At 41.8% G+C, this 25672-nt stretch overlaps 1 pseudogene; it reads left to right on the top strand.

Annotated features, from left to right (window-relative positions):
• LOC100442477 (keratin, type I cytoskeletal 18-like) overlaps nucleotides 1–25672 on the top strand; it is an 89489-nt pseudogene that overhangs the window by 708 nt on the left and 63109 nt on the right.

The following is a 25672-nucleotide window of genomic DNA, read 5'->3' as shown; positions in this document are numbered from 1 at the left end:
CGGTGAACAAAAAAGCAGAGGGGAGGACTCGAGGGACGTAGGAGGCAGTAAAATGGACAGGAATCCTCACCGGCGGTGGAGTATGAGGGAAGGTCAAGGATTCGTTTACTCGTTCAGCAAATACTGATGATCATCTCCACGCTGGGCGCAGGCCTGTCTCGGGGCAGGATCGCCGAGGCTGCCATTTGCTAAGAGGGGACACAGGGCAAGGGAGTGCGAGGAAGGAATGCAGCTTGGACTACGTGGACCTTGAGTGGGCTGCAGCGTTGGGTGGAGGAGGCAGTTGGGTGAGCCTGTCTGGAGATGTAGGCTTGTGAGGCATCCGCCTCCGCCTTTGATGGCGAGCAGAGGGCCTGGGAGAGATCCTGGGGGAGCTCCAGCCTCGGGTCATGGGAGGAGGGGACTGAGATAGCGGACTAGTAGGGGGCTATGTCACAGGGAGGGGCAGCCGTGTCAACACTGAGTGATGCCCGCCTGTGGCCCTGTGGGGAACAGTTGTGTCGTGGGGGCAGGAGCCAGGGAGTAAGAAAGTGGGGAAATGGAGGCAGGAAGTGTAGACAGCTGGTCACGAAGGGGAGGAGACATGGGGCAGTAGCTGGAGAGAGATGCACTCGAGAGTTTATTTTTCAGGTGAGAAAGACTTGAGCTAGTTTAGTTTGGACAGTGGGAGAGGTTACCCCTACTCGAGAAGAGCAGGAAATGCGGCTCAAAGCCCTGGAGGAGGCGGAAGGAATGGAAGGATTGGGGTGGGTTAGGTGGGTGCTCTGCGCTCCGCCTAGCTTCCCCTTCCCTTGGGGCGCTATGGGCTAGGACAGAGGGATTATGGCAGTGTTGAAGGCCCAGCTGAGGTGGGGGGCCGCTGACCCGGAGGCCCCCAGTCTCTTAGGCTGTGTGCTTTGCATTTCTCTAGTGCGGGGTCTACCCAGAAGAAGTCTGTTGGACCCCTACAGAATTTGGGTTCAGAAAAGCGAAAGGTGGTTTTGAAGAGTTGAAGAAGAGTGATTGAAGTGCTGGAGGGTACAGTTCAAGCTGGGTAGGGGGAGAGGGAGAGGTGAGGCCAAAGGGGGCTGTAAGACAGGGAGACAGTGGAGGAGTGAATGGGTTTGAGGCCTGCTGAGGAACACGTGCCAGCGTGATGGGAGTCACTGAGCCAGAAGGGTGGGAGCTTATGAGGAGGGCGTGCAATACCTGAATTCCTGGGGTCAGGAAGAGGTTCTGCCCGTGGGAGTGTGCGGCTGAAATGGAGTGGAGGGGAAGGTCTTTAGAGATGAGGTCAAGGGAAGGCCACCCAGGGTGGTGGTGGTGAAAATGCCACTGCACACGGGGGAGTAACCAGAAGGAAGGTGAGCATGGGATGAGAGTGGAGGGGAAGCTGTGTAGACATGGCCTTGCGGAGCGGGGAGGCCGCTCATCCTGACCTTGAAGAGTGCGAGAAGGTGAATAGCCTGCGCTGGAAAGGGCTGTGGGGAAGCTGAGTCCTCAGCCAAGTGCCAGTTACTGGGGGAGGTGACAGTGGAGGGGTTTGGCTGGAGAGGAGAAGGAGCAGGTTGGAAGGAGACACAGTAGGAGAAATGTGGAGGTCTTTGGGTGGGGAGCAGGGGATGAACAGCACGGGTGGCTGAGCATAGTGAGGGCACACAGTTCTGGCGTCCCCTGAGCCTCAGGTCAGCCTTGCCCAGGACCACAGAGCCGGCAGCCAGAGGGAGGCAGGGGTGTTCAGGGCTGTTTGTCCTGCTCCGAGGGGGGAGCCGGGCTCCATGGAGAGAACACTCTACCAGGGGCTCAGGAGGGAGGACTCAGAATTAGCTGCTGCTTTTTTTCCAGGAAAAAAAAAAAAAAAAAAAAGTCAATGCCTGGGAAACCTTAGGTCACCTGAGGAGAGAGGCCATTTTGTTCACACCATAAATCTTTAAAGGCAATTTGCTCTTTCTCAGACTCCACTCTGTTCCCAGACTAACTACTCCTCTTAGTCACTTAGTAGCCATCTTGGTTGTCAAATTGACCATTGAGGTATCACAGTGCTTGTGTTCAAGTAACCCTTATGTTATTTAATAGTGGGCCAGGTGTGGTAGCTCATACCTGTAATCACTTTGGGAGGCCAAGGCAGGAGGATCCCTTGAAGCCAGGAGTTTAAGACCAGCCTGGGCAACATAGCAAGACCCCATCTCTTAAAAAAAAATTAGCTGGGCATGGTGGCGTGCCTGTAGTCCCAGCTACTTAGGAGGCTGAGGTGGGAGGATCCCTTGAGCCCAGGAGTTTGAGGCAGCAGTGAGCTATGCTCACTTCACAGCACTCCAGCCTCCGCAACAGTGAGACCCCTCTCAAAGGCCCTAAAGTGCAATGGTAGCGATGTGATAATTCGGATATGCCAATGAGAAATCCTAAAGTTCGTTTATGTGAAAAGATGAAGATTTTTGACTTAGGAAATAATGCTGAGTTTGCTGAGATCTACAGTACAGTAAGATATTTTGAGAGAGACCACATTCACATACTATTTATTACAGTATATTGTTATACTTGTTCTGTTTTATTGTTAATGTCTTACTGCGCTTGATTTATAAATTAAACTTTATCATAGGTTTGTATGTATAGGAAATAACAATATGGTTCAGTACTACCTATGGTTTCAGGCCTCCACTGGGGGTCTTGGAACAGATAAGGGGGACTTTTGTATACAGCTCCTCTCTCCCTTCTCCAAACCATTCACTTAAATGAGAACATGAAGGCTGGGCGCGATGGTTCACACATGTAATCCCAGCAGAGGCCAAGGCAGGTGGATTACCTGAGGTCAGGAGTTCCAGACCAGCCTCACCAACATGGTGAAACCCAAACTCTACTAAAAGTACAAAAGTTAGCCAGGCATCGTGGTGCACACCTACAGTCCCCACTACTCAGGAGACTGAGGCAGGAGAATCGCTTGAACCTGGGAGGTGGAGGTTGCAGTGAGTCATGATAGCGCCATTGCACTCCAGCCTGGGCGACAGAACAAAACTCTGTCTCAGAAAAAAAAAAAAAAAAGCCCGGGCACGGTTGATCAGGACTGTAATCCCAGCACTTTAGGAGGCTGAGGTGGGTGGATCACCTGAGGTCAGGAGTTCAAGACCCGCCTGGCCAACATGGTGAAAACCCATCTCTCCTAAAAATACAAAAATTAGCCAGGCATAGTGGTGTGCGCCTGTAGTCCTAGCTACATGGGAAGCTGAGGCAGGAGAATCACTTGAACCTGGGAGGTGGAGGTTGCGATGAGCCAGGATTGCACCACTGCACTCTAGCCTGAGTGACAGAGCGAGACTCCGTCTCAAAAAAAAAAAAAAAAAAAAAAATGGAACATGAAGAGCTGGGAGGGCGTTTGTAGATAATCTAGGGCCTAGGGCCTAACACCTCATGAGGAAACTGAGGCTCAGAGAAGTGTTTGTCCCAGGTCACAAAGTGAGTGACAAGGCAGGGACCGGAACCCTGGTATCCTAACGCCCAGCCCCAGGCCAAGTCTTCTATCCCTAGGGCAGAGCAGCGCCTTCCCGCACAGGGTCTTCAGACCAAACCCAGGGCCCAGGAGAGGCCTGGCTAGGTTGGCACACTACGCAGCTGGAGAGGCCTGGCAGCACTGCTCCCACCCTCCACCCATTATGGCTTTAAGGATATAGTGGTACCTTTTAATTTACCTTGGGGTGGGTTAGGTGTGTGCTCTGTGCTCCACCCAGCTTCCCCTTTCCTTGGGAAGTTATAATTAAGTTCCCTGTAGAACTTAATTATAACTGCTTGCTGGAGGGCAATGGGGCCGGAGGAGTGTGGGCTAGGATTTGTCCAGGAAGTGTGGTAAGTATACAGGTGTCAATGTGACCGTTTCTCAGAAAACATCTCATCCAGCCCTGGCAACATAGTGAGACCCCCATCTCTATAACCAAAATTAGCCGATGTGGTGGTACGCACCTGTAGTCCCACCTACAGGTGCCGAGGTGGGAGGTTGGTTTGAACCCAGCAGTGATCACACTACTGCACTCCTGCCTGGGTAACAGAGTGAGACCCTGTCTCAAAACAAAAAACCCCAAATGTCACCTAGCCAAATTTGTTACCTATAAAGATTTTCAAGGCCAAGCACTTTCAGTGGATGGTCCCTCTGTCCAAAAAAATTCTGTCCAGCTGTTTGAAATTCCTTTAGTGGGGGACCATAGCTCTTAATTTGATGAGGTCAGATAAGTCTTAGAATGCAAATGGCTCTAAGAGAGGTCAACTGAGGAAGACAACAGTGTGGAAAGAATGACCCTGTCCTTATGAGAAAAATGTTTAGTGCCTTTTAAAAAGTATATTGTGATGAGACAAACACCATAAGCCTAACAGTGAACCCAATGGTGGCAGAAAGGGAATTCTAGCATTGTCACCCCAGCTGAAAGGTACTTGGAGCAGGCCATGCCAAATTGGCCACTTGCCTCTTCAGCAGCAACTGTACAAAGCTCTTCCTTCACCTCTCAGCTTTTGCTTCACTTTTCTCTCTACTTAAAATGCACCCACCCTTCTCACCCCACCCCTGTTTACCTCCCCCATCTCTATGTATTTTACTATTTGGCTGAAGGCCACCCTACCCCCGCCCCCAATTGCCTCTATTTGGTGGCACTGTTACGTCCTCTGAACCTGTCTCTGAAAGTTTGTCCGTTTCCACTGAGCAACACTGATTGGAGCTCATGTCTCTGGACATATTTCCCACTAGATCATAGATTCCTTGAAAAGTATAAAAACTGTTTATATTTTTCACTGTTTTAAAACTTACCCTTTGAAAAATTAGGAGCCACAACACCAAGTCAAAAGGAATAAGAAATAAACACATCATCAAAAGTATTTATTATACAAGAAAAATTATCAGTACATCTTTCATCTCAGTTCTTTAAAAAAGGTTATCAGCAATTCTAAGTCCTGTCTTCATTAATAATTCGCTGTATGACCTCATGCAAATCATGTCGTATTCCTCATTCTTTGTACCTTCATTTGTAAAATGAACTTGAACTAGACACTCTTTCATGCCATTTCTTGGTCTAAAATCCCACAAATTTGCAGACTTAACCTGAATTAAAGTTACCCTATTAAAAAAGCTAATTGATTTCTTTAACATTAATGCAAAAACATAAACACCATCAACTCCCACAAAAGTAAACAATCACAGTAATCACAACAATCATAGTAATCCCTGGTAGTGAAGCACAAAACTTTTTCCTCCTACTGCTAAAATAAATGTAGTCTCATCACAATGACACGAACACCAAGTAAAAGCAAACAAAATACTAGGTGTCACTGGGGTTAGTGATGACTTTTTAAATGGAAAACCAAAGGCACACCCATGAAAGAAAGAATTGGTAAGTTAGACTTTATTAAAATTTAAAACTTCCACTCTGCAAAAGACACTGTCAAAAGAAAGAGAAGACAAGACAGTTTGGCAGTTTCTTACGAAGTTAAACCTATTTTTACAATTCAATCCAGCAATCACACTCCTTAGTATTTAACTAAAGGAGCTGAAAATTTATGTCTACCCAAAAACCAAAACACCAATATTTATAGCACTCTTTATTCATAATTGCCAAAACTTGGCAGCAATTCAGGTATCCTTTGGTAGGTGAATAGATAAGTAAACTGTGATATACCAGACAGTGGAGTATTATTTATCACTAAAAAGAAATGAGCTATCAAGCCAGGAAAAGACATGGAGGAATCTTGGATACATATTCAGCAGTATGTGAAAGAAGCCAATCTGAAAAGGCTACATAACCATTGGAAATATATGGCATCCTAGAAAAGGCAAAACTACGGAAACAGTAAAAAGATCAGTACTTGCCAGGAATTTGAGGGGAAGAAAGTAAAGGGATGAACAAGTGGACACCGGGGATTTTTTGAGCAGTGAAATTATTCTCTATGATACTATAATGATAGATAAATGTCACTGTACATTTGCCAGAATGCATAAAACTACACCAAAAGTGGACCTTTCATCTATTGTAACAAATGTATTATAACAAATGTGCAGGAGGCTGCGTCTTTACTTTCAGCTCAAATTTGCTGTGAAGCTACTTGAAAAAATAAAGTCTATCTATATAAAAGTAAACAAAACAAAAGTTAATAATTACAATAAACTCATATGCAATATTTCTGAAGCACATCTTCCAAACAGCATGTGTATTTTAAAATTTTAAAACTTTACTAAAAAACTGGTAACAAACTGAAAACAATGGTTACCTCTAAGAAATGAAACAGAGGAGAAAGGAGGGCTTTCTTTCAGTTTTTACTTGTTACAGTGTAGCGTGAACTTTTAACAACATCCATTTTACATTTGTATTATTTGTGTTTAATAGAATATTTTAATAAAAGGGGCCACAATGTACTAAAAAATTAAAGACATTGCTAGCACAACCTTTCCTCACCTGTGACCAGGCTGTCAGACTAGATAATGTATCTAGAGGTAAGATTAAAGTTCTTACAAAAAAAAAAAATGTTTTTTAAGTTCTGCCTATGAGTTCAGTCTAACAAAAATGTCTCAAGAAAAGCATCTTACAAAAAAATGTCCTTAATGGGCATAATTTTAACAGTGCTAATTACCTTTAAAAGACTGTGGGCCTGTAATCCCAGCTACTCTGGAGGCTGAGGCACCAGGACTGCTTGGGCCCAAGAGTTTGAAAACAGCCTGGGTAACACAGGCTGTTAAAAAAAAAAAAAAAAGAAAGAAAACAAAAGAAACGGAAAAAATGGAGAGAGAGGAGTGGACAAGAGCAAGGATGTGGAAGAACTCAGTCTTTACCGTGGTTAACTTGAATAAAATAAAAATTGTCTTGTATGAACCAGTCTCTTCTCATTTCATTTACATAGGCAACATGGCAAAACCCTGTTTCTACCCCCCCCCAAAAAAAAAAAAAGCCACACACACACACACACACCAAAAAGAACAAAAATTAGCCAGATGTGCTAGTGCACACCTGTAGTCCCACAGCTACCTGGGAGGCTGAGTCAGAAGAATAATTGAGCCCAGGGAGTAGAGGCTGCAGTGAGCCGTGATTGTGCCACTGCCCTGTAGCCTGGGTGAGCCTTAGTTACTCTAAATCAACACTTTTTTTTTTTTTTTTTTTTTTTGAGATGGAGTCTAGCTCTGTCGCCCAGGCTGGAGTGCAGTGGCGCGATCTAGGCTCACTGCAAGCTCCGTCTCCCGGGTTCAGGCCATTCTCCTGCCTCAGCGTCCCGAGTAGCTGGGACTACAGACACCTGCAACCACGCCTGGCTAATTTTTTGTGTTTTTAGTAAAGATGGGGTTTCACTGTGTTAGCCAGGAATCAACATATATTTTTTTAAAGTAATAAGCTTTGTAAATATTTTCTCCCAGTCCAGCTTATGAATTTTTTATTTCATATATTGTGCTTTTGGGCTGTCTCTAAGAAAATATTTGTCTAGCCTGTGGTCACAAAGATTTTCTTCTGTATTATTCTTTTAGAATATTTCATTTTCAGTTTTACATTTAGGTCTGTAGCGCATTTTGAGTTAATTTTTTATTATGATTCAAAGTATGGATTGAGGCTCTTTTTTTGCTTTGCATATGGACACCGAGTTCTAGTGTCGTTTATTGAAAACACTATCATTTCTCTGTTGAATTCTCTTTGTACTTTTGTTGGAGATTAATCATAGATGTGTGGGTCTTTTTTTGGACTAAAACTCTAAAACTATATTATTAATCCTGATTTGTATTGCATCTGACAGATCCAGAATGATTTGAAAAGTTAATTAGCTAACAAATTTAGAAATTTGTTAAGTGTCTTATTTGGAACCTGGCGTTTGCTGACAGTAGTTTGTAATCTACAGAAGGGTTTTCTAAAATAACTTTAAGCCTAAGATTAAAAGAAGATTTTGCTAATGACTCATTATCTGTTTGGAAAAACTTGTGTGATTCTTCATGCAGTAGGGATGAGCTGAAATGGTTTTTCCTAGAAGATGCCCATTTTCTTTTTTGTAGAATTACTTGGTAGTTCTCTAATAATCTGTTTGTGCTTCATATCGTCTTTGATAGTGACACATTTGGGGGCAGTTCTGTTTTTGTTTAAAACCATCACGTAGTTGTCCTAAGTTAAATATTCTAGGCCAGACTTGATGGCTTATGTCTGTAATCCCAGAATTTTGAGAGGTAGAGGCAGGAGGATCACTTGAGCCCAGGAGTTTGAGACCACCTGGGCAACAGAGTGAGACCACTCTACAAAAATCAAACAGGTCGGGTGCGGTGGCTCAGGCCTGTAATCCCAGCACTCTGTGAGGCCGAGGCGGGTGGATCACCTGAGGTCAAGAGTTTGAGACCAGCCTGGCCAAAAAAAGAAAAAAAAATTAGTTGGGTGTGGTGGCGCATGCCTGTGATCCCAGTTACTCAGGAGGCTGAGGCAGGAGAATTGCTTGAACCCAGGTGGTGGACGTTGCAGTGAGCCAAGATCGCGCCACTGCACTCCAGCCTGGGTGACGGAGCAAGACTCCATCTCAAAAAAAAAAAAAAAAAAAAAAAAAAAAATCAAAAACATATCCAGGCATGGTGGTACATTCCTGTTGTCCTAGCTGAGGTGGGAGGATTGCTTGAGCCCAGGAGTTCAAGGTTACAGTAAGCTATGATGGCCCCACTGCACTCCAGCCTGGGTAGCAGAGAGAGACTCTGTCTCTAAACAAACTAAAGGTTTAATTACTTTTTAAAAAGTAGTACACAATTATTGTTTTTAGGATGGTTTTTTTTTTTTTTTTGACAGACTCTTGGTTTGCCACCTAGGCCTGAGTGCAGTGGCTCCATCAGCTCACTGCAGTCTTGAACCCCTGGGCTGAAGTGAGGCAGGAGCCTCAGCCTCCCGAGTAGCTAGGACTATAGGACTAGGAATACAGGCACATGCCACCACACCCAGCTAATTTTTTTGTAGAGACAAGGTCTCGCTATGTTGCCCAAGCTGAAGTCCAACTTCCTGGCCTCCAGCAATGAATGCTCCCACTTCGGCCTCCCAAAGTGCTAGAATTACAAGCATGAGCCACTGTGCCTCGTCTATTCTTTTATCATTAAATTGTATAGACCTGTAGAGTGAAAGAATTGATATTCGGCTGTACATTGCTGTTCTATAATATAATGAGGTTTGAGCTAATCTCAGTATTTGAATATTTATTATTTAGTAATTTAGAAGTACTTTGCAATTAACACCTTTAAATTAACTTAAAATTTTAAATGTAGTAGAAATTAAAATGCCAAGAAGCAGGCATTATTTAAAAAAAATCATTGGACAAAATATTGAGGTTAATTTAAGACAGACTTTCAGGATTAATAGCTATTTTAAATTTTTTAAAAATCATTTGTTGATGAATGCTTTTTCTTATTCCTGAAATACCTACTCGTAAGTCCTTTTTTTATTTTTTTATTTTTAATTTTTATTTTTTTTGTCTTTGGAAAACATACTCCTGTCCCTTGCTATTCCATTTGTCTCCTTTTTTTTTCCCTTTCTTCATTTGGATAGAGTTTGCCATACAATTTTATTTTTATTATTTTTATGTGGTAAAATACATGTAATAAAATTTATCACTTTAACTATTTTAAAGTGTATAATTCAAGCCACCTGTAGTGGAGCCCGTAGTTCCAGCTAGTCAGGAGGCTGAGCCTGGGATCGTTGAGCCCAGGAGTTTGAAGACAGCCTGGGCAACATAGCGAGACCCCCTTCTCTTAAAACAAAAGTATATAGTTCAGTGGCATTAAGTACATTAACAATATTGTATGACCATCACCACCACCATCTTGTTCTAGAACTTGTTCATCATTGCCACTTAATGTTAGCACCTCGTTGTTCCCTAGTGTTTGGCTGCCATATTAAGTATTAGGTTTGTAAAGGATAAACAAGACTCAGTTCTTGTCCTTGAGGACTTCAGAGTCTAGTGAGAGAAACTTAACATTTATGATACAATGTGGCAAATTACATCCTAGAGTTCCCCATCTCTGAATTTTATTTATTCAATTAGAATTTTTTTATATATTTACCAATGCATATATTTAATGAATCAGGCATACAATGCTCACCCATTCAGCAATTTCAGTGCTTTTCCTGTTTGCCTTGAAAATTTCATCTAGGAGTTCACAAAGGAATACTCGGTGAAGCCACATCATCAAATGGATTTTTTCCCCAGGGAAGTCCAGTTTTTTTTCTTTTTTTTTTTTTAATTATACTTTAAGTTCTGGGGTACATGTACAATTCCTCAATTAGAATTTTAATTTTACCTTGAGAAAGCAAAGTAACTTTTTGTTAATATTCCGGTTATTGTATCATTCCACACACTGAATTCATTTAGGCTAGACCAAAAGACTGAAGTCTTTAGTCTTTTGACTTAGGTCATTGTGGGACTCACGAATCCTCATGCCCTATACTTTATTGCAAGAAGGGAACCAGAAAATTGATATTTTGATTTAAAACTAAATTATGGGCTATTCCTTCCTAATGAAGCAGGGAGATCTGTGAAAACTATGATTAGAGAGAACTTCTTAGTTGTCTGCAACTATCATTTGTTGAAACTGTTTTTACTTATTTTAGTTGCAGTGACAACTTGCTTATGATCAAATACAGTATTATACGGGTATGTTTATCTCTCTAGGCAGATCATCTTGATGAATAGTTGCTTTGGAAACTGTCAAGAGATTGTTTTTAATTTCTTGAAAAGCCTGGGAGTGCATTTTACAAACCTCCTGTAAGACAGAAAAGTTCTCTAAGTCCCCACTCGACCCAGGAAGGATTTTCTTCATTATTAAAAATTTAATGCAATATTGCTTATAAAAGTAAAACAGCGTGGCTCTTTCCATCTATAGAAGGGCTAAATGTGGCAAATATTTTCTATTAAAATGTTGGGGTGGAGTTGAGAGCAGCGTTTTCATATTATACACACAGGCCTTCTATAAACGGCCAGTAAATCTTCCCAAAGGGTGGTGGGCATTTCCAACGGGCCAAATATGGCGTGTCATTCTACTATTTCTCTCTTCCAGCAGCAAGGTCTAGTAGCACTAAGACCAACCGCCCGATGGCCGCTAACCGTTCTACCGGTCGTCGTTCGGAACTGCGCTCTCCTTCTAGGCCCGTTAAGGCCTTTGTCCGTTGAGGTCAGGACTAGGTGGTCTCAGCCAATGGGGACAGAGCGGTCACTGGGACCGGGTTTGCGCGGCTCCGAGGCCTAACCAGGCAGCCGAGCCTGCCTGCGTCCCAAGGCCGCCTTCCCGGGCCCTCTGCACCCTCAGGTCCTCCGTTAGGTGGTGTTCGTGCGGCCGCCAGGCTTCCCGGGCCGCCATTCCCGCTGCCACCCAAAGGCGCTGCGTGCCGGCGGCTTGGTGGGGTTTCGTCGAGGCCCGGCAGGCTTGGGCCAGGAGACCCGGCGGCCGGGCGGGGTTCGGGCTGAGAGAGGCCGATGCCGCCGTCAGTCCCGAGATGGGATGGGGAAGCTTCAAGGCCTGGGTCTGGCCAGGGGGCAGCCACAGCGGGGCCCCAGGTGTGTGCAGGGCGGAGGGCGCCGCCTGTCCCGGAGCCCCCAGCTCACCCGCCGGCCAGGGCAGGAGGAGCCTGGAGGGCCCTGGGGGAACGGGCCGCGCTCTGCCTCAGCTCATAAGAGTCCATAGTCTTCCTAATGTAGTCAGTCTAAGACAATTGGTGTCCCAAATGGTTGATAGTGTTTTAGTTTACAATTTCAACACTTGTTAGGAGAAGAAAAGTTCAGATTACTGGGCCTAAATTCCTAATAAATTGTGTTTTGTTTTGTTTGAAATAGGGTCTCGTTCTGTCACCCAGGTTTGGAGTGCCGTGGCTTGATGACAGCTCACTGCAGCCTCGACCTCCTGGGCTCAAGTGAGCCTCCCACCTCAGCCTCCTGAATAGCTGGGGCTACAGGTTCACACCACCATATGTGGCTAATTAATTTTTTTTTTTTTTTTCAGAAACAGGGTTTCACTGTGTTGCCCAGGCTGGTTTTGAACTCTTGGGTTGGAGTGATCTTCCTGCCTCGGCCTCCCAAAGTGCTGGGATTACAGGCGTGAGCCACTGTGCCTGGCCCAAATACGTTTTTATAAATTTTTTAAAGTTGGAATTTGTGGTGTGGTTTTGATTGTCTACTGAAAAAGAATGATTGCAGTCTCCTTTTAGGTAAAAAAAAAAAAAAGGCAAACAAAAACAACAAAAAAACAAACTTAAAAATAACTCTTAGTTTGGTTAGGCTGTTAATAAATTTGACATTTATTGCTCTTGAAAAATAGCTGTGATCATCTTTTTTTCAGGGTAATCACTTTGATCAACATGACGAAGGATACTTGGAAACTGAACAAGCATCGCTTGACAAGCCTACAGAATCCATAAGATGATCATTGCTTAATTTCGGGTCTTAGCCAGTTAGGTAGGTAGTGTTTGTGTGACACTTAATGTGAATGAAGTTAAACTTATTAATAACCAATATAGTTTAGAGTTGTTTTCTTGCATGCCATACAGTAACCAGATAGAGTTTGGGATGTAATCTAATATTTAATATGTTGGGAAATCATTCCAAAACAATCTAAAAACACATTAGAATTTTGATGGGGGAAAAATATCTTTTTGGCCCATACTAATATTTTGTTGAAGGTAGCAAGTTAAAGTTTAGCATTTTGTGAATTGAATAAAGGAGTAAAATGTATTTTGATCCTTTATAGATTTACCTTTCCTGGGCAACATAATTATGTATGAAATGTTCCTACATAAGTAGAATATGGAAAAAAAATTTTGAAAGTTCCATTAGAAACAGTTAAGGGCTGAGTGCAGTGGCTCATGCCTGTATTGCAGCACTTTGGGGGGTCGAGGTGGGCAGATCACCTGAGGTCGGGAATTTGAGAGCAGCCTGGCCAACATGGTGAACCCCATCTCTACAAAAAGACAAAAATTAGCTGGGCGTGGTGGCGCACCCCTGTAATCCTAGCTACTCTGGAGGCTGAGGAACGAGAATTGCTTGAACCCAGGAGGTGGAGGTTGCAGTTAGTCGAGATTGTACCACTGCACTCCAGCCTGGGCAACAGAATGAATCTCCGTCTCAAAAAAAAAAAAAAAAAAAAAAGAGAAGAAACAGTTAAGGAGTAATAAGTTTTATTTATCAGACTCTTGTGAAACATGGCAAGTTTGGGCTCTGTGTCTTAAGAAATGTCTAGTTTTTGTCAAAAGTTGATTATTTCTATCTTTTCACACTGCTTAGTTTTAGACACTGATGATATCAAGCAATAGAACAAGGAGATTTATTTACCTGGCTCTTAGTTTAAAAACAAAACAAAAAACTGACTGGGTACTGTGGCTCACACCTGTAATCCCAACACTTTGGGAGGCTGAGGTGGGTGGATCACTTGAGGTTACGAGTTCAAGACCAACCTGGCCAACATGGTGAAACCCCATCTCTACTAAAAATACAAAAAAATTAGCCGAGCATGGTGGCAGGCGCCTGTAATCCCAGCTACTTAGGAGGCTGAGGCAGGAGAATCCCTTGAACCTAGGAGGTGGAGGTTGCAGTGAGCTGAGACTACACCATTGCACTCCAACCTGGGCAACAAGAATGAAACTCTGTCTCAAAAAAAAAAAGTCTAAATTTTTTAACATTATTTTTATTTTGAAAAACACATTATTTTTAAATAACACATCCATTGTTAAAATGAACTTGTCATTATCATCAGCATTTACTATTTGTGCTTAAGTGCACATATTTAATAAGGTTTCAGTGAGTTATTGGTAAAACTTGAGTGTGGAAAAAAAGTCAAAGAGGGAATCTTAATCATTATAACCATCATGACAAGCCCTCTTCCCCTTAAGAAACACTAGCTTCTTAGGAAAATAAGGCAATTAGAGAGTGCAGATAGTTTAACTTTAGCTTTTATTTTCAAAACTGTAACATAGTAAAGGACCAACATATATTAATGTTCCTAATTAGGTTGGTGTTTTGTGTGTTTGTGTGTCTGTTTAGATGTTTATAGAAACTTACACAACTTGGAGTGTACATTTTTCTTCCACAGCAGTTGGCCCATATTAGCTAAGCAGCCATGATCTGGTTTGTTTTGCATAGTCTGCCTTTTTTTTTTTATTATACTTTAAGTTTTAGGGTACATGTGCACAATGTAAATTTCTTCTCTTCTTTCTCTCCATCTCCCCCGCCTCCCATCCGTTTTTGTTGTTGTTTTGAGATAGAGTTTTTGCTCTGTCACCCAGTGGCGTGATCTCGGCTCACTGCAACCTCCATCTCCTGGGTTCAAGCGCTTCTCCTGCCTCAGCCTCCTGAGTAGCTGGGATTACAGGCACCCACCACCATGCCCTGGCTAATTTTTGTATTTTTAGCAGAGATGAGGTTTCACCATGTTGGCCAGGCTGGTCTGGAACTCTTGACCTTGGGTGATCCGCCTGCCTGGGCCTGCCAAAGTGCCAGGATTACAGGCGTGAGCCACCACGCCTGGACTCCACCTCCCTTTCTTATTTCTGTCCTTCTGGTCCAGTGAAAACTGCATAGAGTACCTTCTATCTTAATGTGCTTTCATGATGCTAGACTTAGGCATGGCAGTAATTGATGGCGCATGTGATAATACTGCAGAGGGAGAATTCTCATCTGCTGTTTAACTGAAAGCCTAGTCTTGTGTTTTGACATAAGGATAAAATGCCAAGCTCACTTTGCTAAGTTAAAAATCACTGGTTTGTGTCTTATTCTGTATTATTTTGGGGATTATCACAATAATGAAATCTGTAGGCTAGATCAGTATCTTGTATTTGAAAAATAATTTTTCCATTTTAATTTTAAAACTTGGGGGGGGGTCAAAAGTTTCAGATCAGAGCTATCAGAATCAACTCCCCAGTACCATATTCTACAAGGTGCGTGGTTGGTTAATATCCTTACACAAGCTATAATTCTGTGGGTACTCAACAGTAGCAGGAAATTTAATTAGATGAAATTTGCAACCTAGTATTCATCATTACTATACACAACAAAGATTTTTTTTAAACCACTAAATTAAATGATATTTAACATTTTTAAGCCTTCTTAGAGGGCTACACTGAAAGATTTTTGGAAAATTTATTCCTGTGGCACATGAGACTAATGCTATTTTACCTCTCACAATGTCCAGGATTTTTTTCTAGCACACATCATAGGGAGAACGCTATCAGAGGCAGTCTAATTGAGTAATCATTGTTGAATAATCTCAATGAATAGGAGTAGAATTGATATATGCCTTATTTATTAAATAGTGCTACCTTCTCCACTTAAAATAGCAAATAGTACATAGTACTCAGGCTGGATATTTAATTTTTTAAATAAATAAATGCATGTTCAGAAATGTCTATTAATAATTATACTTCTAATGAAAATTTACTTCTGAAATACATAAATATATGCATTATTTGTGACATGATAGTTTAGGGAGGAGGAGGAGCTTCATAGCCTGCACTGTGTTAGACAGAAGTAGGACACAGGAAATAGGAGAATAAACAAATATGTAAGACAAGAAAAAGAAGTAGGACACGCAAGATAAGAGGGATCTTATTTCTGTTGCCTGATCATTTGGGAGTAAAATTTTAAGTGTTCTTCTTTTTTTTTAACTTTTTTTTTTTTCTTGAGCCAGAGTCTCAAACGATTGCCCAGGCTGGAGTGCAGTGGTGCGATCTCAGCTCACCGTAACCTCCACCTCCCAGGTTCAAGCGATTCTCGTGCCTCAGCCTCCCAATTAGAAGAACTTAATTTCCAACCGAAGAACAGGCCACACACCCACCATTGTGGGGTCTTGAGCAGAGAGAGAAAACAAATAGGTGGTTTGTGAGAACTCTGAATTATGTAGAAAACCAGCTTTTTGCATATTACCCTTTGTCAAAATTCAGTTGCCTTATTAATTAAAAGTTAGGATTCCTTTGCAATTCTTCCATGTCCATTTAAATTATATCAAGTTGACTCTTGAGAAGAAAAAAAAATTATAAGCAGCCTACTTGTATCATGCTTATTTGTTAGTTGTAAACCATGCAGTTGTGTGTGTGTCTGTGTCTTTTGAGAGACAGAGTCCTGCTCTGTCACCCAGGCTAGAGTGCAGTGGCATGATTTCAGCTCACTGCAACCTCTTTCTTCTGGGTTCAAGTGATTCTCCTGCCTCAGCTTCCCAAGTAGCTGGGACTACAGGCGTGCGCCACTATGCCCAGCTAACTTTTGTATTTTTAGTAGAGACGGGGTTTCGCTATATGTTGGCCAGGCTGGTCTTGAACTCCTGACCTCAGGTGATCCGCCCACCTCAGCCTCCCAAAGTGCTGAGATTACAGGTGTGAGCCACTGCACCCGGCCGACAGTTTTTAAAAAGTTTCTATAATTTATTTTTGGTTCTATGAGATTATAATTAAACCCCAAATTATATATTTTATTTAAAAAAAAAGCCAAAAGGTTTTTAGTCATTATTATAGTAACTGAAACTAAGTAAAGAGTTACTTTTTAAAAAATTATTTTTCAAAATAATTACTACTTTAGAAATAAATTGGCTGGGCATGGGAGCCCGGCAGGTGAAGGATGCAGAAGCTGTGTGACCGTGCCACTGCACCCCAGCCTGGGTGACAGAGCAAGACCCTGTCTCAAAAAAAAAAAAAAAAAAAGAAAAGGGAAGAAAGATATTTAGTATTCATTGCTCTTGTTCTGTCTAGATTACATGTTTGAGCCATAAGCTAGTTCTACCAACTTAGTATTATAAATATAGCATCCATGGGCCGGGTGTGGTGGCTCAGGCCTGTAATATAATCCCAGCACTTTGGGAGGCTAAGGCAGGCGGATCATGAGGTCAGGAGTTTGAGACCAGCCTGACCAACATGGTGAAACCCCGTCTCTACTAAAAATACAAAAATTAGCTGGGTGTGGTGGCGTGTGCCTGTAATCCCAGGGTCTCAGGATGCTGAGGCAGGATAATCGCTTGAACTCTGGAGGCAGAGGTTGCAGTGAGCCGAGATCACACCACTGTACTCCAGCCTGGGCAACAGAGCAAGACTCCGTCTCAAAAAATAAAATTAAATTAAATTAAAAAGTAGCATCCATGGACCAGGCGCGGTGGCTTAGGCCTATAATCCCAACAATGGGAGGCTGAGCGGGTGGATCACTTGAGGTCAGGAGTTCAAGATCAGCCTGGCCAACATGGGGAAACCGTCCTCTACTAAAAATACAAAAGACGATTGGCCAGGCATGATGGCACGTGCCTCTAGTCACAGCTACCCAGGAGGTGGAGGTTGCAGTGAGCTGAGATCGTGCCACTGCACTCCAGCCTGGGTGACAGTGAGACTCCATCTCACAAAAAAAAAAAAAAAAGCATCCATGGGAATAATTGAAAAAATCACAGTACTAAACAGAGAGAATAGATTGCTTGTTTCTCACAGACTGGTTATTGAATTTCTTGTTCTTTCACAGAGAAAGTTTTGATCATTTCAGCGATAGACAAGTCTGGTTTGTTTTTACTTTGTTATGAGTTATTTTGATGTGCCTCCTTGTGTTACCCATCATCCTTAAGCCTATTGGATTTTTGATGAATGTTTATAAAACCTTACCTTAAGCCTATTGGACTTTGACAAGTGTTTATAGAACTGTTTTTCTCTTATTGGTGGGAAAGGGGACCATACTGAATACTAGCCCTTCCTGCAGAGTCACAGAGCTGCCTCTTTTCCTCCAAAAGCAGGTAGTTTGAAATGATAGGAAAGGTCCATGTTTTCTGTGTTGGTCATTCACTTGCCCTGGGAGGTTGGTGAGGGGAGGGGATACTGGGAGAAGTGTCTATTGTTTCTGTTGTCTTTGTTATGATTGGAAAGACTTAGAGTGGCCTATTAACTATTTTATTATAGTCCCTGAGAAAGTAGATTTAATTAAATAACAGTTTTAACCTAAAGTTTTTGAAGAAAAATGCCGCTACCATTTTTTTTCTGAGAAGGTGACAGCATCCTCTTGAGTGGTTTTGTAAAAGTGGTGCTAATGTGTATAACTTAAATTTTTTCTGTTTTCTCCTTCTCCCTTTAACATTTGCTTTTCCTTTCACTGTTGTCAGTCACAACACGCTGCTCTTGAATCTCTCAGCTGGCCTTGACTCGTGAATTTACTTATGTTTTCACTCTTCTTTAATACATACATTACTTGCAAGCAGTGAATTGAGAACAAGATAAAAAAAAAAAGACCATCAATCAACTGTGATTGGACAGTTTCTTACTTTGTGTTACATTTATTTATTTATTTATTTATTTATTTTGAGACGGAGTCTCGCTCTGTCGCCCAGGTGTGATCTCGACTCACTGCAAGCTCCGCCTCCCGGGTTAACGCCATTCTCCTGCCTCTGCCTCCTGAGTAGCTGGGACTACAGGCGCCTGCCACCGCGCCCGGCTAATTTTTTGTATTTTTAGTAGAGATAGGTTTTCACCGTGTTAGTCAGGATGGTCTCGATTTCCTGGCCTCGTGATCCGCCTGCCTCGGCCTCCCAAAGTGCTGGGATTATAGGCGTCAGCCACCGTGCCCGGCCCACTTTGTGTTGCATTTAACTGTTCTTTTGACAGCCCAGTTTTGAAAGCCAGGTTCCTATGGAAATGCTCTCACTCCACTTGGACTGCTTTTGGAAATAGCGTACTGCTTCATCTGCATGTTTATTTTAGTGCCTTCATAATATAACACAGTCAGCATAAAGTCTCATCTCCACTTAGCCAAAGATTGAGTTTTCTTTTAAAAAAAAAAATAACAACAACAACAAAATGGGAGGGAGGGAGGAACAATTTTTGTCAGCATTGTTTAACATCTAAACCTTGGTGCCAGATATAGTTACAACATGAGTCTATTAAGAGATTAAACAAGGCCGGGCGGGTGGCTCACACCTGTAATACCAGCAACTTTGGGAGGCCGAGGCGGGCGGATCAGTTGAGGTCAGGAGTTCGAGACCAGCCTGGCCAACTTGGTGAAATGTCTTCTGTACTAAAAATACAAAAATTAGCTGGGCGTAGTGGTGGGCGCCTGTAATCCCAGCTACTCAGGAGGCTGAGGCACAAGAGTCCCTTGAACCCAGGAGGTGGAGGTTGCAGTGAGTCACTGCACTCCAGCCTAGGCGATAGAGTGAGACTCAGTCTCAAAAAAAAAAAAAAAAAAGAGAGAGAGAGAGATTAAACAATAATCAACCATATACTCTTAGAGTCATTCTGCTATGCTTGTCCTTTCTAGAATTATTCAGTTGTAGGAATTATGATATGAAATAAGGATTTTCTGCACAGGTAAGTTTGTTTTCATAGTAGTAAAATAAGGGCCTGTTTACCTTTGTTTTCTGCAAACATTACCTATATTGAGACTTTTAATCTTTTATTTTTTTTGGGGTAAGAAAGTTATAAATAGACGCTGAGCACTGGGTAAGGGAATGCTTTTCCTGGCAGTTCATTTGGGAGGGGAGAAGGGAAGAAGCCGCAGCAGCAGTAGTGTTATATTAAGTTTTCGTGATGTATAGTAATGTGGAAGTCAGCGCTTGGCATCAGTAGTGTTTCTAATTCTTTCAGTTCATATGTAGCAAAAATAACTTGCAGCAAACTTTTGTGTACCATAATGATATTATATATATATGTATATTTAAAACAATATATGTTTTGTTTTAGAAACAATTTTTCATTATAGTTTGCCTCCAGTTTTTGTTTTTTAAAAAGTATCCGGGGCTCATGCCTGTAATCCCAGCACTTTGGGAGGCTGAGGAGGGAGGAGGGCTTGAGCTCAGGAGTTCTAGATCATCCTGGGCAACATAATGAAACCTCGTCTCTACAAAAATGTAAAAAGTAGCCAGCCAAGGCCATGTGCGCCTGTAATTCCAGCTACTCGTGAGGCTGAGGTGGGAGGATTGCTTGAGCCCGGAAGGTCAAGGCTGCAGTTAGCTATAATTGTAACACTGTACACCAGCCTGGGCAACAGAGCAAGAACCTGTATCAAAAAAAAAAAAGTGTCCTGATTTTCCCCCATCAATGAAATAATCAGCTGCTTAGCCCAGTTTTGTAGGTTGTATGCTATCATAAACTTAAAGAAGGAAATTGTTCTTTAAAAACAAAACACAACTGAGCATTTGGAAGGCTTAATCTTCTTCTAACTTCTAGTTAGAGAAGATAACAGTAAAACAATGTTTTTCTTTCCTCAATGACTCCAAGGAACATTTTATCATTGAATATGGAGATGTAAGACAAACAATTTAATGTGCAATATTTGGTTTTAATGCAGAAATTTGTGGTTTAGTCAGCTTTATAAATTGATTTCAGGAAATATGAGATTATTTTCAAATGGTTTACCTTTGTTTTCTGCTAACGTTACTTATATTGAGACTTTTAATCTTTTCTAGATTAAAACTATAAATTACATTTTAATACATATAGAATACTTTGTGTTTAGAATTTTTCAATCTTTTCCTTTGAATGTATAGCACCATTTTTTCTGATACAGTTAGTGCTTATTTTGGCCTTGTCTTGGTACTTCATAATAACTGTAAAAAGCAAAGAATTGGACAAAGAGCTGCAGATGTTTCCGATACCTTGACCCATTAAACAAAAGCTGACATTTAATTGTTGTTTTTAGCATTTTTTTCATGTAGTTTACATTGAAATACCTTTTCCAGTGTGCTCCTGGGAAGATGAGACATTATGTATGTTGTTTCTCCCCACTACGTGCACTAATGGTTCTTTCTATTTATTTATTTATTTATTTTTTGAGAGGGAGTCTCGCTTTGTCGCCCAGGCTGGTGTGCAGTGGTGACATCTCGCCTCACTGCAACCTCTGCCCTCCGGGGCCAAGCAATTCTCCTGCCTCAGCCTCCTAAGTAGCTGGGATTATATACATATATATTTTATATGTGTATGTGTGTATATATATATACACTTTTTTAAAACCAATCAAGTCTAGCCTGGATTTTGCTCTGACTGTTTTTTTCATTTCTAGTAGTGGAACAGTCTTACATTTACAACTTACTTTGTATCATGAAAGCCTGACACATAAAACAACTAAACACAATGTATATTATCTTTAAAAAAGAATCTTAACGTGGTGCTGTTTAGGTGGTAGATATGACTATATACGTACTTTGATTTTATGTTTTTTTTGAGACGGAGTCTTGCTCTGTCCCCAGACTGGAGTGCAATGGCACGATCTCGGCTCACTGCAACCTCCGCCTCTGGGGTTGCTGCAATTCTTGTGCCTCAGCCTCCTGAGTAGCTGGGATCACAGGCACCTGCCATCATGCTTGGCTAATTTTTGTATTTTTGTAGAGACAGGGTTTCACCATGTTGGTCAGGCTGGTCTTGAACTCCTGACCTCAGGTGATCTGCCCCCCTTGGCCTCCCAAGTTGCTGAGATTACAGGGTGAGCCACCGCGTCTGGCCTATTTTATGCTTTTTAATGTTACTTTAAAACTTCATAAATGTATTCTTCCCCTTTTCCCTTTCCCCTTTTTCTCCATTTTAAAATGTTATATACAAAAGTTGCCCAGCACACCATCAGAAAGGACCTTTATCCTATATGTTCTTCCCATATAAAATACTAGCCAACTTTTCTTTTTACATTAGTGTCCCTCTTATTGGACACATTTACTCTATTATTAGCACCTTTTTGCATGCATATATGTAGAATTATCGCTTGCTCATCATCTGTTTAAGTGTCACTAGGCAGGGAAGAATATACTATTGGAATATTTTTGGTTTGTCTGACTGTTTTGTCTGTCAGGATATTATTGGACACTGCTTACTCCAGAAACATGGGTGGAAGCTGGGCCAGGGATTAGGAAAATCTCTTCAGGATGAGTCTTTACATTTACCAAAGAAAAAGAAAGAAAACTGTTTCTGATGCAGATCTTGTACCTGAATATATTTGTTGTCTTTCTAAAAAGGTGCTTGGGTTTTTCTGCCTCCCTGCCTTTCTACCCTTAGATTAGTCTATTTTTCCTATAACTGTATTTTAAGTCACTGTTAAATTTGCCAGTAATTTGCAAGAGTAAGCTGCTGTGTCATCGAAACTTTCAAGTCAAACATACTGTGTGTGGCTCAACCTGTTTTTAATTTTTTTTTTTTTTTTTTTGGTGGAGGTGATGGGTGGGTGGAGTGAAAGGAATGCAAAATATCAGAGTATGCTTTATTTGTGATATTTAGTAATGTATTGTGGCTTCAGTATTATAAAGAGAATCATCCAGTAGCAGAGTTTAATTTTTATCCTTTTAAATTCTCCCTGAAGCTGGTGATTGCCCTGGCTCTTTTGCTCTGCAATAAGAAATCTGTGTAGTGGTAGAAAGAAAAATTAACCCCCATGAAACATAAAATGAAAGCAGGGGTTTCTGAGGGCTCTCTAAGCAGAGAGGTTATTTCCCAGGTTCCTATCAAGGTCTGGAAAATGTATGGCTTAAAGTTTCCATTGCGTTTGTTACATTGTTTAACTATACCGGTCATTTGGATTATTTCAGCTTCTGAGTTCTTGCTAGTTGGAAACCAAGCAGCTGCATTCACTTTTTAGCTCTCTCGGATTCAAGAGCTACTGTTTGTTCTTTGCAGATGTGATGTGAGTGCTGCCTCAGAAATTATGGGAATCATTGTGCCTGTACATCTGGTCATGGGGGAGCTTATTGTATAAGGGCATCTTTGGGGAGAAGTGTGCTACTGTTGACGAATTCTTTGAATTTTGAAAATTGATTTTGACAGTTTGAATGCTGAAGTCTGATCAATTCAAGTGTGTTGAGAGGAACAAGGACAGGTGTAGTGGTTCATGCCTGTAATCTCAGCAATTTGGGAGGCTGAGGCAGGAGGATTGTTTGAGGCCAGGTGTTCAAGACCAGCCTGGGCGACATAGCAAGACCCCATCTCTATTTTTTAAAAAAGAAAAAATTAATTAATTAATTAAAGAGAGAGAGAAACCAAGAGGATAGGACTTGAAATATAGGACATTTCAGTTATTAAAACCTTTACTTTTTAAATTCTACTTCTGCAAATTCAGTGGTGACAAATGGGAGATGCTCAATAAATATATTTTGATGGAATATTCATCACTAAGCATTAACCTATTCTTTTGGGGAGTTAGAAAGATTCCATTACCTTTAAACTTGTTTTCCAGTGGCACAAGAATTCTTTGCAAACACTACAAAGAATACTCTGATTAAGAGCAATTTGTATGGTATAGGCCACAGATTGGTTTTTGTTTGTTTGTTTGTTTGTTTTGAGACGGAGTCTCACTCTGTTGCCCAGGCCGGAGTGCAATGGCGCGATCTCGGCTCACTGCAACCTCTGCCTTCCAGTTCAAACAGTTATCCTGCCTCGGCCTCCCGAGTAGCTGGGATTACAGGCACATGCCACCACACCTGGCTAATTTTTGTATTTTTAGTAGAGATGAGGTTTCACCATATTGGTCAGGCTGGTCTCGAACTCCTGACCTCATGATCCTCCTGCCTCAGCCTCCCAAAGTGGTAAGATTACAGGTGTGAGCCACCGCACCCGGCTAGACCACAGATTTTGTAAGAGCCCAGGAGAGAGAAGATAATGAAGACTGAAATAGAGTTGGCTTTTTATAGAATTTGTCCCATTGGTTTGCATAGTTGTTAGTGTTGGGTTGAACTGAATGGAAGTGATTGCTTTAGAAGAAGGCCAGAAGACTAGATTTGCTTTTCCCTCCAATTTGAAATACCTCTTCTATTCCAGGACACCGAGGAGCATTGCTGATTGTTACTTTCTTTGTTCAGGCACACAAGGTGGGGCCGTTTCATAGTGGCTAGCAAATCTGTTTGAATCCCAGAATGTTCATTTTAAGCATCAGAGACTTTAAAGTACAATTAGAATCTGCAGAGAGGAAAGGAGGGGGAACAGATAGATAATATATTTAAGAGAGCATAGGTAAATGGCTACTCACCTACTTTGAGTGATCCAAAATTATTATCAATTTTTGTTTTTAAGGAGATTTTAGGCAGGGTGCTGTGGCTCATGCCTGTAATCTCAGCACTTTGGGAGGCTGAGGCAGGAGGATCACCTGAGCTCAGTGAGACCAGCCTAGGCAACATAGTGAGACCCCATCTCTGTCTTCTCTTATGCCCCCCCAAAAATGAGTTGGTCATGGTGGTGCATGCCTGTGGTCCGAGTTACTCAGGAGGCTTGAGGTGGGAGGATTGCTTGAGCCCGGAAGGTTGAAGCTGCCGTGAGCCATTATTGCACCATGCGCTCCAGTCTGCGTGACAGAGTGAGACCCTGTCTCAAAAAAAAAGAAATAAAAAAGAAGAACAGTTTAGAATTTTGGTTCTCTTTAAGCTTTGAGCTTCTTGAAAAGAGGAATTAGGTTTTCTCTATATTTTACCTCCATCTCCATGGTAACAGGTATATATAGTAAGTACTCAATAACACATAAATCTATTCATTTAAAAATACAAGGGAAATTTAAAGCTCATTTGAAGTTTTTTTTCTTTTTAATTGTTAAAAAATACATAACATAGCCAGGTGCAGTGGCTAGCACCTGTAATCCTAGCACTTTGGGAAGCTGAGACAGAAGGATTACTTGAGGCCAGGAGTTGAGACCAGCCTGGGCAATATAGCAAGACCCCATCTCTAAAAAAAAAAATTAAAAAATTGGCTGGGCTTGGTGGCACACACATGAAGTCCCAGCTACTAGGGAGGTTGAGGTGGGAGGATCACTTGAGCCCAGGAGTTGAGGGATGCAGTGAGCTATGATTGGGCCATTGCACTCCAGCCTGGGTGACAGAGCGAGACCCTGTCTCTGCTTAAAAAAAAAAAAAGAATTCCCCCTTTCCAAAACACAGAGCATAAAATTTACCATCTTAACCATTTTTAAGTGTACAGTTCTGTATGTTAAGTATATTCACATTGTTGGTGTGAAGTCCATCTGTTTTAAATGGTTAGTGTCTTTATTCTCCAAAAAGAATGGAGCCTTATTCTGTTTCCAACATTAAGAATTGAGTTTGTTTCATAACTGGCTGTTTATTTCCTAGTGTCAGATTCAACAGTGTGCAGGCATTGTGCTGGTTTCTCTCGCATATCTCCTTCTGTAGCACCCACATAATTTTACCTAGAATATATCCACATTTATGGCATATTGAAGCAAGTTATGACAGATTTCTTTGACTGTACTAAACCTTTGCTATAAATAACCACTCAAGGAAGCCCTGTCACTCTGGTGTAAACAGTCATGCCTTCTTGTTTTTTTTGTTTTTGTTTTTGTTTTGTTTTGTTTGAGACGGAGTCTCACTCTGTCACCCAGACTGGAGTGCAATGACACGATCTCAGCTCACTGCAGCCTCCGCCTCCCAGGTTCAAGCGATTCTCCCACCTCTGCCTCCCAAGTAGCCAGGACTATAGGTGCGTGCCAACACACCCGGCTAATTTTTGTATTTTTAGTAGAGATGGAGTTTCACTATGTTGGCCAGGCTGGTCCCGAACTCCTGACCTCGTGATCCGCCCATCTTGGCCTCCCAAAGTGCTGGGATTGCAGGCTTGAGCCACCGCACCCGGCCGCCTTCTTGGTATTTTATAGACTAGGCATTGCATGTAATTTCTGGGCTTATGCTTTTGTAAGCTCTTTGCATTGACTAGTTTATTGTCAACTTGCCTTTTTATTTGAGTTTAGGACTCTAACATATCTAACATGCAACCATCCACTAAAATTTTAAGCCTGGTCTCTTTGGGCTTTCTTT

This window comes from Pongo abelii, chromosome 19, assembly GCF_028885655.2.
Source record: "Pongo abelii isolate AG06213 chromosome 19, NHGRI_mPonAbe1-v2.0_pri, whole genome shotgun sequence".
Classification (NCBI taxonomy): Eukaryota; Metazoa; Chordata; class Mammalia; order Primates; family Hominidae; genus Pongo; species Pongo abelii.
The sequence above is the reverse complement of the archived record's forward strand: the minus strand, read 5'-3'. Positions and strand labels throughout refer to the sequence as shown.